General features: G+C 39.2%; 1 long non-coding RNA gene across 5 annotated transcripts in view; it reads right to left on the reverse strand.

Annotated features, from left to right (window-relative positions):
* LOC131810595 (uncharacterized) overlaps positions 1-14504 on the reverse strand; it is a 217570-nt gene that overhangs the window by 46943 nt on the left and 156123 nt on the right. For 4 of the 5 annotated variants that reach the window (XR_009345622.1, XR_009345612.1, XR_009345608.1 and 1 more), the window contains one exon: positions 10624-10677. The exons of the other annotated variant lie outside the window; for it this stretch is intronic. This is a non-coding gene — a long non-coding RNA (uncharacterized LOC131810595). The remainder of the gene's footprint in view (positions 1-10623; positions 10678-14504) is intronic. 5 annotated transcript variants of the gene reach the window in all.

The raw sequence follows: 14504 nt of genomic DNA on the forward strand, positions 1-14504 counted from the left end.
GGAGGTGGAGGTTGGGCAAGCCTTGTGGTGGGTATTAAGGAGGGCATGGAGCACTAGGTGCAGTGCATAAACAATGAATTTTGGAACACACACACACAAAATTAAATTAAATTAAATTAAATTAAAATTTTTAAAAAAGGAAAGAAAAACAAAGTAGAGCCAGACTCTAAGACTTACTTAGAAGCAATAGACCTGGCTCCTCCAAACCCAGCCATGTCTCAGCTACATGAATTCATCTTCCTCTCCCCATTCCCTCCAACCTCCAGCCCAAATAAAAAAAATGTTAGAGCAGAGGTGCGTAGGAGTAAGGAGTCATTGAGCTGGGAGACGGTAAGCCTTAACTTCACCCCAAACCAAATCATAAGGGCACTTGGGGAACCACATTAGAAGTTGGGGGTACCTACAGCAGTATGAAATTGTCATCTCATCCCTCAGTTGGACTTTCTTAAGGAATACACATGCGAATCTACCTACTTCAGCATGGGAAAGGGACTAAGGAAAGATGGCAGCAAGCAGATAGGCACATCGATGGTGAGAATTCCAAAGGCGTGTGAAAATAGCAAGGTTACTTGGACATTACAAAAGTAGTTAAATGGAAATACCCTTGCTGGTAACACATATGTCGAAGAGGGCTGGGCACTCAGTAAATACCAAGAGCATCAAGAAGCTGTGGGATAAACTGCCAGGAGTACAAATTGAATGATTTCAAGAAAGTTAAACTAGAAATAATCTCATATTAGAGAACTATGCAATAAGGAAATCTCCAAGGCCCTCTCACATCCCAGAATAGAGCCAACATTGAATGTTTGCATCAGCAGCCAGCCGGTCTTAGCCAGAGACTCAGAGACTGCCAAGAGACATGAAGAATTTAAGTGACCTGCTAACTTAGACACTTGTCCTAGTCCACCTTCTTCCATACTAGAGAGACCAAGAAAAGGAAGACAGAAAAGTGAAAGACCTTTGTCCCCAGTCAATCTGAAGTTGGATGCAAAAGAGCAGGACAAAAGCAACAAATTGGTTATGACACTGAGTCCTTAAATTCAACTAGATTGGATTGCCCTTCTTTGTGTTTAAAGTTTGCTGGAAACCTCTCAGATCTGTCTAGAGTGGTTTAGATTATTAGCATAATAGCTGTCATTAGGTTATTTGCAAATGGTCACTCCCTTCCCCTTGACTTCCGCCATAGGCTGGAGGAGAATTCCATGAATCCTGCCCATTCATTAGGTCATGGCTATGGCGCTTGCTTTGATATATGGGAAATGGGATACTGGCAGACTTGGTATAAGCAAGAACTTAAACAGAGCTCATGTGGAGGCTAGCCCCTTTTCAGTCCTGCCTTTCACCATGAGAAGAACATGCCTCAGTTGGTCACTGGTCCGAAAAGGGTGGAAGACGCATGAAGAGGACATGAACACAACTCAGGAGCTACAGCAAACCCTGTCTTATACAGCTGGAGCCCAGCCAACTGATGCAATGTAAAAAATAATTGGATAGATATGAGTTAATTTAGCCATTCTACAGTATTGATAAGCATTAGGTTCTTTTCTTTTCATTTTTTTTAAATTCAGAATTTGCTTCAATGAACACATCTTTCCATATATCGTTGTGCATATGAGGGATTATTTCTATAAGCTAGAGAACTGGCAGAGGAATTTCTGCTCAAAGGTATTGCACACTAAGACTTTGTTATACATTGCCAAAATTACCTGGAAATCTGTTATAACTATTCATATTATCACTATTGACATGCCCTCCCACTGGCATGTCAATAGAGGACCTACTTTTCCATGCCCTCCTAAGGACAGGCCTTAACAATCTTTTCCAATTTTACCATACCGGGGGGGGGGGGGGTGAGGGGATCTCATTGTTTCAATATCATCAGTTGAAAATAACAAAGCATTACTATGTGTGCACACATGGTAGGGTTTCTACAACATAAGTGAAAGATCAAGTTGCAAAACAATATGTAATATGATCTCATTTCTTCTATATACATGCCTCATGTATAAAGTATAAATGTGTGCACATGTACGTGTGCATGTGTGGGCATATCTTTATGTAAGTCTATATAGACATTTAAATATGGAAAAACATTTTCCAAACTCTTACCATGATTTTCTTTTACAAAGTGGTTTGTGGACAAGGGAATAAAGAGAAAACTTGAATCTGTGCACTTCATTAGTTCCACGTTGTTTAAAATTTTATGATCATGTAAGATTTTATAACAGAAGAGGGGCACCTGGGTGGCTCAATGGTTAAGCCTCTGCCTTCAGCTCAGGTCATGATCTCAGGGTCCTGGGATTGAGCCCTGCATTGGGCTCTCTGCTGAGCAGAGAGCCCACTTCCCCCTCGGTCTCTGCCTGCCTCTCTTCCTACTTGTGATCTCTGTTTGTCAAATAAATTAATTAAATTTAAAAAATTTTATAACAGAAGAAATGATACAGATAAACTGTTTCTTTGACTATAAAACAAAAATCTTCATTTTCCCGAATTATGCAACTATAATCTCCATTTAATGATTTCTTTTTTTTTCATCTTCACTGAGAAATAAGTTAGCTGAGTTATGTGATATGTCACAATTCTTGTATGCTTGACATTTACATTAATATTATTCAACTTAGTAATATATCAAATATAGTAAGTTAAAAATTTTTTATTTTATTTTAAATTTTAATTACATTATTTATTTAATTGAATTTATTTATTTAAACTTAAATTTAGTTATTTTAAGTTTTTATTTTAAATAATATTTTTATTTTATGTAAAATTATTTATTGATAAGACAGTCAGTAGTAATAATCCTCTTACTAATTACAGAGGGACAAAATTTTTAAAATCTTGATTTTTTAATTAAGTGATTAATTAGTGATAAATTATTTAGTGATTAGTTAGTGATGTTAATTAATTAGTGATTGATTTTTTTAGTTTTTAAGAAAATTTAAAAATTTTTAATTTCAATTTTAATCAATTTTAATTAATTAATTAGTGATAAATATATCACTAAACTAGGCACATGGGAGTAACAAAGTAGTGCTAACATACTCTAAAACAAATAAGTCCAGGGATGCCTGGGTGGTTCAGTCAGTTAAGCATCTGTCTTCAGCTCAGGTCATGATTCTGGGGTCCTAGGATCCAGCTCTGAGTTGGGCTCCCTGCTTAGCAGGAAGCCTGTGTCTCACTCTCCCTCTGCCACTATCCCCAATCATGTGCTCACTCTCTCTCTCTCTCAAATAAATAAATAAATAAAATCTTTTTTTAAAATGAGTCCAGATTTCCACTTGTATTTCAGGAGGTTTTCAGTCTCAGAGCTCTGTGTTTATACTTATTTTTTTTTTTTGAAGCTGTTAATGGGCCAACTTATTCCTCTAGTTAAAATAATTTCTCCTTTGAGATGTTTTTTTTTTTTTTTTTTTTTTTTTTTTTTAAACTTGACCTTTATTTTATTTTATTTTATTTTTTTTATTTTTTTTTTATTTTTTTATTTTTTATTTTTTATAAACATATATTTTTTATATACATATATTTTTATCCCCAGGTCTGTGAATCACCAGGTTTACACACTTCACAGCACTCACCAAATCACATACCCTCCCCAATGTCCATAATCCCACCCCCTTCTCCCCAACCCCCTCCCCCCGGCAACCCTCAGTTTGTTTTGTGAGATTAAGAGTCACTTATGGTTTGTCTCCCTCCCAATCCCATCTTGTTTCATTTATTCTTCTACCCACTTAAGCCTCCATGTTGCATCACCACTTCCTCATATCAGGGAGATCATATGATAGTTGTCTTTCTCTGCTTGACTTATTTCGCTAAGCATGATACGCTCTAGTTCCATCCATGTTGTTGCAAATGGCAAGATTTCATTTCTTTTGATGGCTGCATAGTATTCCATTGTGTATATATACCACATCTTCTTGATCCATTCATCTGTTGATGGACATCTAGGTTCTTTCCATAGTTTGGCTATTGTGGACATTGCTGCTATAAACATTCGGGTGCATGTGTCCCTTTGGATCACTACATTTGTATCTTTAGGGTAAATACCCAATAGTGCAATTGCTGGGTCATAGGGCAGTTCTATTTTCAACATTTTGAGGAACCTCCATGCTGTTTTCCAGAGTGGCTGCACCAGCTTGCATTCCCACCAACAGTGTAGGAGGGTTCCCCTTTCTCCGCATCCTCGCCAGCATCTGTCATTTCCTGACTTGTTGATTTTAGCCATTCTGACTGGTGTGAGGTGATATCTCATTGTGGTTTTGATTTGTATTTCCCTGATGCCAAGTGATATGGAGCACTTTTTCATGTGTCTGTTGGCCATCTGGATGTCTTCTTTGCAGAAATGTCTGTTCATGTCTTCTGCCCATTTCTTGATTGGATTATTTGTTCTTTGGGTGTTGAGTTTGCTAAGTTCTTTATAGATTCTGGACACTAGTCCTTTATCTGATATGTCGTTTGCAAATATCTTCTCCCATTCTGTCAGTTGTCTTTTGATTTTGTTAACTGTTTCCTTTGCTGTGCAAAAGCTTTTGATCTTGATGAAATCCCAGTAGTTCATTTTTTCCCTTGCTTCCCTTGCCTTTTGCGTTGTTCCTAGGAAGATGTTGCTGCGGCAGAGGTCGAAGAGGTTGCTGCCCGTGTTCTCCTCAAGGATTTTGATGGATTCCTTTCGTACATTGAGGTCCTTCATCCATTTTGAGTCTATTTTTGTGTGTGGTGTAAGGAAATGGTCCAATTTCATTTTTCTGCATGTGGCTGTCCAATTTTCCCAGCACCATTTATTGAAAAGGCTGTCTTTTTTCCATTGGACATTCTTTCCTGCTTTGTCGAAGATTAGTTGACCATAGAGTTGAGGGTCTATTTCTGGGCTCTCTATTCTGTTCCATTGATCTATGTGTCTGTTTTTGTGCCAGTACCATGCTGTCTTGATGATGACAGCTTTGTAATAGAGCTTGAAGTCCGGAATTGTGATGCCACCAACGTTGGCTTTCTTTTTCAATATCCCTTTGGCTATTCGAGGTCTTTTCTGGTTCCATATAAATTTTAGAATTATTTGTTCCATTTCTTTGAAAAAGATGGATGGTACTTTGATAGGAATTGCATTAAATGTGTAGATTGCTTTAGGTAGCATAGACATTTTCACAATATTTATTCTTCCAATCCAGGAGCATGGAACATTTTTCCATTTCTTTGTGTCTTCCTCAATTTCTTTCATGAGTACTTTATAGTTTTCTGAGTATAGATTCTGTGTCTCTTTGGTTAGGTTTATTCCTAGGTATCTTATGGTTTTGGATGCAATTGTAAATGGGATTGACTCCTTAATATCTCTTTCTTCTGTCTTGCTGTTGGTGTAGAGAAATGCAACTGATTTCTGTGCATTGATTTTATATCCTGACACTTTACTGAATTCCTGTATAAGTTCTAGCAGTTTTGGAGTGGAGTCTTTTGGGTTTTCCACATATAGTATCATATCATCTGCGAAGAGTGATAATTTGACTTCTTCTTTGCCGATTTGGATGCCTTTAATTTCCTTTTGTTGTCTGATTGCTGAGGCTAGGACCTCTAGTACGATGTTGAATAGCAGTGGTGATAATGGACATCCCTGCCGTGTTCCTGACCTTAGCGGAAAAGCTTTCAGTTTTTCTCCATTGAGAATGATATTTGCGGTGGGTTTTTCATAGATGGCTTTGATGATATTGAGGTATGTGCCCTCTATCCCTACACTTTGAAGAGTTTTGATCAGGAAGGGATGTTGTACTTTGTCAAATGCTTTTTCAGCATCTATTGAGAGTATCATATGGTTCTTGTTCTTACTTTTATTGATGTGTTGTATCACATTGACTGATTTGCGGATGTTGAACCAACCTTGCAGCCCTGGAATAAATCCCACTTGGTCGTGGTGAATAATCTTTTTAATGTACTGTTGAATCCGATTGGCTAGTATTTTGTTGAGTATTTTCGCATCTGTGTTCATCAAGGATATCGGTCTATAGCTCTCTTTTTTGGTGGGATCCTTGTCTGGTTTTGGGATCAAGGTGATGCTGGCCTCATAAAATGAGTTTGGAAGTTTTCCTTCCATTTCTATTTTTTGGAACAGTTTCAGGAGAATAGGAATTAGTTCTTCTTTAAATGTTTGGTAGAATTCCCCCGGGAAGCCGTCTGGCCCTGGGCTTTTGTTTGTTTGGAGATTTTTAATGACTGTTTCAATCTCCTTACTGGTTATGGGTCTGTTCAGGCTTTCTATTTCTTCATGGTTCAGTTGTGGTAGTTTATGTGTTTCTAGGAATGCATCCATTTCTTCCAGATTGTCAAATTTATTGCCGTAGAGTTGCTCATAGTATGTTCTTATAATAGTTTGTATTTCCTTGGTGTTAGTTGTGATCTCTCCTCTTTCATTCATGATTTTATTTATTTGGGTCCTTTCTCTTTTCTTTTTGATAAGTCGGGCCAGGGGTTTATCAATTTTATTAATTCTTTCAAAGAACCAGCTCCTAGTTTCGTTGATTTGTTCTATTGTTTTTTTGGTTTCTATTTCATTGATTTCTGCTCTGATCTTTATGATTTCTCTTCTCCTGCTGGGCTTAGGGTTTCTTTCTTGTTCCTTCTCCAGCTCCTTTAGGTGTAGGGTTACGTTGTGTACCTGAGACCTTTCTTGTTTCTTGAGAAAGGCTTGTACCGCTATATATTTTCCTCTCAGGACTGCCTTTGTTGTGTCCCACAGATTTTGAACCGTTGTATTTTCATTATCATTTGTTTCCATGATTTTTTTCAATTCTTCTTTAATTTCCCGGTTGACCCATTCATTCTTTAGAAGGATACTGTTTAGTCTCCATGTATTTGGGTTCTTTCCAAACTTCCTTTTGTGGTTGAGTTCTAGCTTTAGAGCATTGTGGTCTGAAAATATGCAGGGAATGATCCCAATCTTTTGATACCGGTTGAGTCCTGATTTAGGACCGAGGATGTGATCTATTCTGGAGAATGTACCATGTGCACTAGAGAAGAATGTGTATTCTGTTGCTTTGGGATGAAATATTCTGAATATATCTGTGATGTCCATCTGGTCCAGTGTGTCATTTAAGGCCTTTATTTCCTTGCTGATCTTTTGCTTGGATGACCTGTCCATTTCAGTGAGGGGAATATTAAAGTCCCCTACTATTATTGTATTGTTGTTTATGTGTTTCTTTGATTTTGTTATTAATTGGTTTATATAGTTGGCTGCTCCCACGTTGGGGGCATAGATATTTAAAATTGTTAAATCTTCTTGTTGGACAGACCCTTTGAGTATGATATAGTGTCCTTCCTCATCTCTTATTACAGTCTTTGGCTTAAAATCTAATTGATCTGATATAAGGATTGCCACTCCTGCTTTCTTCTGATGTCCATTAGCATGGTAAATTCTTTTCCACCCCCTCACTTTAAATCTGGAGGTGTCTTCGGGCTTAAAATGTGTTTCTTGGAGGCAACATATAGATGGGTTTTGTTTTTTTATCCATTCTGATACCCTGTGTCTTTTGACAGGGGCATTTAGCCCATTCACATTCAGGGTAACTATTGAGAGATATGAATTTAGTGCCATTGTATTGCCTGTAAGGTGACTGTTACTGTATATGGTCTCTGTTCCTTTCTGATCTACCACTTGTAGGCTCTCTCTTTGCTTAGAGGACCCCTTTCAATATTTCCTGTAGAGCTGGTTTGGTATTTGCAAATTCTTTCAGTTGTTGTTTGTCCTGGAAGCTTTTAATCTCTCCTTCTATTTTCAATGATAGCCTAGCTGGATATAGTATTCTTGGCTGCATGTTTTTCTCGTTTAGTGCTCTGAAAATATCATGCCAGCTCTTTCTGGCCTGCCAGGTCTCTGTGGATAAGTCAGCTGCCAATCTAATATTTTTACCATTGTATGTTACAGACTTCTTTTCCCGGGCTGCTTTCAGGATTTTCTCTTTGTCATTGAGACTTGTAAATTTTACTATTATGTGACGGGGTGTGGGCCTATTCTTATTTATTTTGAGGGGCATTCTCTGAACCTCCTGAATTTTGATGCTCGTTCCCTTTGCCATATTGGGGAAATTCTCCCCAATAATTCTCTCCAGTATACCTTCTGCTCCCCTCTCACTTTCTTCTTCTTCTGGAATCCCAATTATTCTAATGTTGTTTCGTCTTATGGTGTCACTTATTTCTCGAATTCTCCCCTCGTGGTCCAGTAGCTGTTTGTCCCTCTTTTGATCAGCTTCTTTATTCTCTGTCATTTGGTCTTCTATATCACTAATTCTTTCTTCTGCCTCATTTATCCTAGCAGTGAGAGCCTCCATTTTTGATTGCACCTCATTAATAGCTTTTTTGATTTCAACTTGGTTAGATTTTAGTTCTTTTATTTCTCCAGAAAGGGCTTTTATATCTCTCGAGAGGGTTTCTCTAATATCTTCCATGCCTTTTTCGAGCCCGGCTAGAACCTTGAGAATTGTCATTCTGAACTCTAGATCTGACATATTACCGATGTCTGTATTGATTAGGTCCCTAGCTTTCGGTACTGCCTCTTGTTCTTTTTTTTGTGGTGAATTTTTACGTCTTGTCATTTTGTCCAGATAAGAGTAAATGAAGGGGCAAGTAAAATACTAAAAGGGTGGCAACAACCCCAGGAAAATATGCTTTAGCCAAATTAGAAGAGATCCAAAATCGTGAGTGGGGAGAAAGGGGATAAAAAGAGGTTCAAAAAGGAAGAAAGAAAAAAGAAAAAAAAAAAAAAAAAAAAAAAAGAAAAGAATTTTTTTTTAAAAAAGAAAACACCTAAGAAAAATGTAAAAAAAAAATATATATATATTAGATAAACTAGTAAAAAATCGTTAAAAAAGAAAAAGGTAACAGTTAAAAAAAAAAAAAATTTTACCCGAAGGCGAGAAAAAGAAAAAAAAAAAAATGAAAAAGAAAAAATTAAATTAACTGCAAGACTAAAAAAAATCACAGGAAAAAAGCCATGAGTTCCGTGCTTGGCTTTCTCCTCCTCTGGAATTCTGCTGCTCTCCTTGGTATTGAAACCGCACTCCTTGGTAGGTGAGCTTGGTCTCGGCTGGATTTCTTGTTGATCTTCTGGGGGAGGGGCCTGTTGTAGTGATTTTCAAGTGTCTTTGCCCCAGGCGGAATTACACCGCCCTTACCCGGGGCCGGGGTGAGTAATCCGCTCGGGTTTGCTTTCAGGAGCTTTTGTTCCCTGAGCGCTTTCCGTAGAGTTCCAGAGGACGGGAATACAAATGGCGGCCTCCTGGTCTCCGGCCCGGAGGAGCCGAGAGCCCAGGGCCCCACTCCTCAGTGCGCCCTCAGAGAACAGCGCCCAGTTACTCCCGTCTGCCTGACCTCCGGCTGCGCTCCGAGCTCACCGAGCCTGCGACCGGTTCAAGGTAACACGGAGCTGCGAGCTTACTGTCGGCTCTGTCTCTGTAGCCGGCTTTCCCGTTCCAATACCCGCAAGCTCTGCGACACTCAGACACCCCCGATCCTTCTGTGACCCTGCGGGACCTGAGGCCACGCTGACCCCGCGTGGGCTTCGCTCCGGTTTAGCCTCTGGAGCGATGTCCCTCCGCGGAACAGACTTTTAAAAGTCCTGATTTTGTGCGCGGTTGCTCCGCCGCTTGCCGGGAGCCGGCCCCTCCCCCCGGGGTCTATCTTCCCGTCGCTTTGGATTCACTTCTCCGCCGGTCCTACCTTTCAGAAAGTGGTTGTTTTTCTGTTTCCAGAATTGCTGTTCTTCTTCTCTTCGATCTGCCGATGGATTTTCAGGTGTTTGCAATCTTTAGATAAGCTATCTAGCTGATCTCCGGCTAGCTGAAGCAGTCTCAGCTTGCTACTTCTCCGCCATCTTGACTCCTCCTCCCCTTTGAGATGTTTTTATAACTCTAATTTATCTACCTAAAAGCATCTCAAAATTGAAATTTACTCATATATTTGCAAATCAAATACACATGTCTAGATGAAGCATTTTTTAGTGGCTTTTGATACTCGAGATGACATATTCTCTGAAGTAGGAAAAAAATAAAATATTTTGAGAAATTGATATTTGGCTAGACAAATAATGAACATACAAATCATTGTTTCTCAAATGTTTTATATAAACAGTGTATCCTCTTCTCCTGTTGTTTCAGTCATTCAGTGAGTAAGGAGTTACACTCTTATAAGCCAAAAATGCAATCAGAGCCTTGTGAGCTAATTGGAAAAATGATCATGAAAGAAAAACAAAGAACCCTATAAAGTTAAGAACAAATAAAACATATTATAAATACATCTGGCTAAGAATATAAAATTTAGGATCTAGTTTCAAGTGTGCAAAAGACATTAATATGCTTTCCCGAATGCTAGTTTGCCCATGAATTACACACATTCGGACAATGTTCTTGAAGAGATTTCAATGTAGCATTTTTCCCCAGTCACATTCTAAATTCATCTTCCACAACATATTATCAAATCCTAAATCCATTTTCCCAGGCATATGTTGAAGTGTTTTGTTGAGATATTCAAACACCCTGGAGAGTACTTCATTTGCTAAACAACAACTCAGCAAACAGAATTATTTTTTACTTTGTTGAAGTAATTTGATTGCTGGTTTCCAGAAAAGGTTCAAGCAGGAGATACACTTACAGGAAAACAGCATGGAAAGTTTCCTTGGGTCCCACTGGCACTCCTAAAATTGAGCTAAAGAATAAAAGCATGATCCATCATTAAGATCACTTGAAACTTTGTACAAAGACTTAAAAGCAATCCATTAATTTCAAGGTAGGCCAATAGGATTCAGGCCAATATTACCAAAGTTACAATATTGGTTTGAGAGCCATTTGATAACCTTGGGAAGGCAACAGTGTATCAGCTACTGTACTCAAATCCACAGGTAACGTTCATTTAGTCTTATTTCCAGCTTTTTGAGTTAACCTCAGCCACCATCAGTGTGTTACACATCCTTCTAAATGTAAAAATTCTAAGCACTAACTTCCAGAGAGGAGGTGGCTGAGGTCCAGATGTTTGTAAGAATGTTTGCTGGAGGAGCCCCTCTGTGGCTCAGTTAACCACCTGCCTTCTGCTCAGGTCACGTAGGGCTCCCTTTTCAGCACGAAGACTGCACTTTCCCCATTCTCATGCACATGCTCACGCACTCTCTCTCTTCCTCCCTCAAATAAGTAAGTAAAATCTTCTAAAAAATAAATTAAAAAAAAAAAATGTTTGCTGGACCCAACTACTGTCAGTACTAAACATAATCTCCTGTCTTGTGTTCAATAGGTGTTTGAAGGAATACAATGGTTTGCATATCTAAAGCCAAAACTGTGTTATATACCTCTGGGCCTTGGGGGATAAAAGTTAAGCATTCCTAGCAGCAGGGCTAACCCCTGGAAAGAAATACATGCATATATAAAAACTTCTGCCTTCCAAGACTCTTCACCTTTTCCCTCTTGAGCCTTTCAGTTACATCCAAGAGTGGATGTTGTTCCCCTCTTCTCCTGCCCATCTGTCTAACTTTGATTATTTCTACTTTCCCTTTATCTGTGCATCTGCAAGGGTCTGTCTGTTCCTCAAGTGCACCATCTTCCCCTCTATCTCAAACATTTGCGCATTGCCCTTCCCCCTGCCTGGAATGTTCTCACACTGTCTCTATCCTTCGGTTCTTTCTGCCTGGAAGGTTTTTCACCCTTTCCCAAAAGCTGACTCTGTTTCATTACTCAGGTCTCAGCTTAAGCATTTTCTCCATAAAACTTAAAAAAAAAAAAAAAGCTTCCCTGGACCAGCACACTAATATCCTTTCGCTCAAATTTCTCTCCATCCGATTACCCTGTTTAGTATTTTTATACCACTTACCACTAACTGATATCATCTCATTAACTTATTTGCTATTGCATGTGTTCCTCAATGGAATAACAGCTCCTTGAGGAGCATCTTGAAGAGTTCATAGTGGGCTCTTAAACATGCTTGTTAAATAAATGGGTAAATGATTATTGAAGTTGCTTTTAGTCTCTCCATTGCTACATAGTAATGAGAAGCTCAGTTTTGTTTTGGTTTTTAAGACTTTATTTATTTATTTGACAGAGAGAGACACAGTGAGAGAGGGAACACAAGCAGGGGGATTGAGAGAGGGAGAAGCAGGCTTCCCGCTGAGCAGGGAGCCCGATGCGGGGCTCCATCCCGGGACCCTGAGATCATATCCTGAGTGGAAGGTAGACACTTAATGACTGAGCCACCCAGGCACCGCAAGAAACTGAGGTTTTGAACTCATAACTACATTCGAATCCTATTCTTGCTAATTATCAGCTTAGTAATTGGACCACTCAACCAAGTTTCTTTAAGCTTCACTTTACTCATCTGTAAAGGTGGGAATAATAGCATTTACTTCACTGAGTTTTATGAAGATTAAACAAAATAAAGCACAAACACATACCAAAGTTTCTGCTCTGTAAAAATTGCTCAATAAACATTAGTGACAATGTCGGTTTCTCTCAAAGGACATGCCTATTTGAAAAGATCAGGAAGAGACTCTATCTTAACAATCTTTCTGCCGACAGTAGGACACCATCCACTGTTAGAGTAGGCAGTTAGACCTGAGCAGGAGGGAAGAAAGCCAGATGGCAGATGGGAGATTGCCTGGGAACACCCAGTCTCAGCCCAGGGACTGCCCTGTCTCCCTTAGACCAACCCCTTTTGCAGTTTATCACAGCTTGGTAAGTAGGAGATAGGGCCGCAGGGAGTGGCCCAACTTTGGAGCACGTACACTTAAGGAAAACCATGTGTGCTTGTAACCCAAGTGCTGTGTTAATATCATAATATCGTATACCTTGCAGTTTTAGCCACCACCTCCCACCCCCCAGTGGTTTTGCTTAGGTGCTCATGGGGAGAGAGTGTACATGAGCCTGCATCAAAGGTTGGAGGCGAGGAAACACGGGCAGATCCATAGGGTGGCATGACAGTGACAAGATAGGAAGAAGACCCAATAGGCCCCCATAAAAATAACCTGATGTGGAATTCAACAGGCTGCTAACATACCTTCCCAGTCAGGCTGCTCCTACGACTGGAGAGTATTTTCACATTGCTAACTAAAACCTTCACTATTTTAACTCTCTTTAACTCTCTATCAAGTCTCATCACTGGATTCTATCCTTGAAGAAGTCAAGGACAGAGGAGTTGTACAATTCACTACCTGGTCACACCACAACTTGACTTTCTTTGGGCAAAAAGATCATATGAAGAAGACGAGTTAGCTAGCATCTTTCACATCATACTTTGAAGAGAACATTGCCAAGGGACAGGGCAAGAACTGTCTTTGGAAGACTGAGAGAGAAGGTCAGATGCTGCCAGACTACCTGACTGGTGAGTAGAAAGTCGTATCCAGTAGCGTTTCCTGAGTGAATTTCCTGCAATCAATTATTAGCCCTGTAGATCCAGAAATGTCAATCTCCCAGAGTTGATAAGACTCAGTGAGGCAGGCTTGCAATATCCAAACTAAAGCATATAAACTGGAGGCCAACTTGTTGAATTAGAATAAGAATCTTGGGGCACCTGGGTGGCTCAGTCGCTTGAGAATCCTCTTGGCTTACATCGTGATCTCAGGGTGGTGGGATCCAACCAGTCTTGGGTCTCCTGCTCAGGGTGAAGTCTGCTTGAGATTCTCTCTCCCTCTCTCCCTCTCTCTGACCCTCCCTCCACTCATATGCCTACACACTCTCTCTTACATAAATAAACAAAATCTAAAAAAGAAAAAAAGAATAAGAACTCTTAAGTTCAAAATGTCAAATATTCACATTAGCCTGAGAAGTCCCTCTAAGAAAAAAATCCAAGAGAATCAAGTTTTGATGTAAAAATGGCTTGGTGAGCAAGAAAACTATTCGTGCATGTCAAATGTTATCGAGAATGTGCTACCGGACACTAATGTACCCATCTGTACTTCCAGACCCATTGATGGTGTTGGAGGGACGATGTCAGTTTTCCTCTTCTAATTTCTGTTTTTTTAATATTCCCTCACCTTTCAACTGATCCCTTCCTTAGATATCTTTACAACAATTTCCTGCAACTCATTGTCTTACTAATTTAGGTAGGGGAGAGATGGAAGAAATTTTCAGCCAATTAAACATTAAATTCCATTGTAATTCTCTAGAATTAATTTTCTATAATTGCATTCTCTAATCACCTTTTTAAAGATCTTATTATACTCTAGTATATTCCACGTTTATGGAATAACTGAGTTCATACACATAACTGAGTACACACATTTGAAAATTATCAATGACTATAGGAGTAATAATGATTTGTACACATTGGGGCTGTTCACAAATATTCCAGTTTCCTCCTTCCACTAACATAGCTGGATTGCAGTTCCCTACCTCCTTGAGGGGATACATGACTATTGATTTGCTTAGCTGATGAAATGAGTGGAAATGATATGTGACACTTACAGGTGGGAACCTTTAAATTTTAGGCATGATTAGCCATTCTTACTTTCCCTCTACCATAGCATCTGGTGATGTTCCATCAATCCAGATCCT

This window comes from Mustela lutreola, chromosome 1 (assembly GCF_030435805.1).
Source record: "Mustela lutreola isolate mMusLut2 chromosome 1, mMusLut2.pri, whole genome shotgun sequence".
NCBI lineage: Eukaryota > Metazoa > Chordata > Mammalia > Carnivora > Mustelidae > Mustela > Mustela lutreola.